Source organism: Anastrepha obliqua, chromosome 6 (genome assembly GCF_027943255.1).
Source record: "Anastrepha obliqua isolate idAnaObli1 chromosome 6, idAnaObli1_1.0, whole genome shotgun sequence".
NCBI classification, from domain to species: Eukaryota; Metazoa; Arthropoda; class Insecta; order Diptera; family Tephritidae; genus Anastrepha; species Anastrepha obliqua.
Window position 1 is genome coordinate 70,811,668 of NC_072897.1, and position 1,759 is coordinate 70,813,426.

Here is a 1,759-nt window from a genome sequence, read left to right on the forward strand (position 1 = left end):
ACACAGCGCACAGCAAATAAAATATCCAAATAAATGAAATAACATTAATATAAATTTAATTAAATTAAATACTTTATTTTTAATCAATTTTTCAATGTTCAATAACTTATTTTCTAAATACAGGCTATAAAATCAATAAAGTTGAATTATATGAAATGAATTCACAAGCATGTTACAAATTTGTTATCCAGAATTTTTAAGTGTTCAGTTTTAGATGTCAATCATAGCGATCGATTTTCCACAAAAAACATGAAGCAAACATTTTTATGCAATACTAGCAAACCCGGCCCGCTTCGCTGGGCAAAGACACGGCGGGTCCACGTTTTGGCATATATTTCGAGACCCTAGTCATCAATAGGTATGAAAATTAACCCGTATTAAAGCACTTAACCACAGCTTTCATTTGATATCCATATTGTACAAACATATTCTAGAGTCCACGTTTTGGTCTCTATCTCGAGACCCTAGTCACGGAGCGGATGGAAATACTCTGAACTAAAGCATTCACCAACAGCTTCCATTTGATACCCATATTGTACATACACATCCCCAGGTTACCCGGGTCCACGTTTTGACCTATATCTCGAGACCGTATCTACCAATAGGTATCCAAACTATACGGAAACCATCTTCAATACCTCCTTAACAATGTGTGTATGTTTGGTTTAATTCGGTGCAAAGACACGGCGGGTCCACGTTTTGGCATATATTTCGAGACCTTAGTGATCAATAGGTATGAAAATGACCCCGTATTAAAGTACTTATCAACAGCTTTCATTTGATACCCATATTGTACATACACAACCAAAGGTTACCCGGGTCCACGTTTTGACCATTTTCCCGGCAATTATTCGAATTTTTCTCACCTTTTAAACCTTCCCTAGACCTCCACGAATAATTCAAGACCAAGATAAGATAAATCCGTTCAGCCGTTCTCGAGTTTTAAGCGAATATAGGGACACATTTTCACATTTATATATATAGAAGATAGACGGTATGCGCATCTCCACAGTATTTAGTATGAAGTCATCAAAGTCATTAGCAGCCAAGGTGGATTTCTGATAGCCATCAATATCCTATGAGGATATAGAATTACACATGTAAAAAATGCAAACTAAAAGTGTGATACAAATACAATTGAGCTCAATATTACATACGTTACTTTCTGTACGCAGTGAGACTTTAATTTTGCCCTTGTTTCGAAGTTTTTTTGCGTTATGTTTCTCTATTTTAAACTTTTCCACGTCCAAACTTCACTCTCTACATTCAATTTCACCTTATGCATGCCCGTGTCAAATTCTAAAATATGTATGTATTAATAATTAAAATACCGCAAACTCAAATGATTTCTTTCATATCCACAAGAACTTACAATTCACACATAATAAATCCACCTTGCACATAAGCTACATACGAAATTTTCAATGAACTATGGGAAATGTAGCGACTTTTTATTTTGTAACTATTTCCAGCGTACGTTTCACAAGCAAACCACACTGCAAATGAACAGCTGATTTTGACGTGATGCTTGGACCAAACGCAACAACAAATACATGTAGGGTTTTACTGACGTGCTGACGCTGTTAATGCTGCTCCTGCTAATACGATTACTTTGCGCTCTTCTTCTAGTGCGAACTTTGCTCCTATTGCCAAAAAGGGCAGTGATAAAATTGACAACCATCCCAGTAGGAAATCAAAAGGCATAGTGAGTAGTAATATGAATAGTGAATTGAAGGTGGCATGTCGCGTTAAATGGTTT

The 1,759-nt window shown here is 36.0% G+C and overlaps 1 long non-coding RNA gene across 1 annotated transcript; it reads right to left on the bottom strand.

Moving 5' to 3' along the window:
* Window positions 1–993: 993 nt before the first annotated feature.
* LOC129249869 (uncharacterized) lies at window positions 994–1,508 on the bottom strand. Its single transcript, XR_008582738.1, has 3 exons — window positions 1,373–1,508; window positions 1,158–1,299; window positions 994–1,076 (listed from the first exon to the last, which is right to left on the bottom strand). It is a non-coding gene; the product is annotated as an uncharacterized LOC129249869 (long non-coding RNA).
* Between the last annotated feature and the right edge of the window lie 251 nt (window positions 1,509–1,759).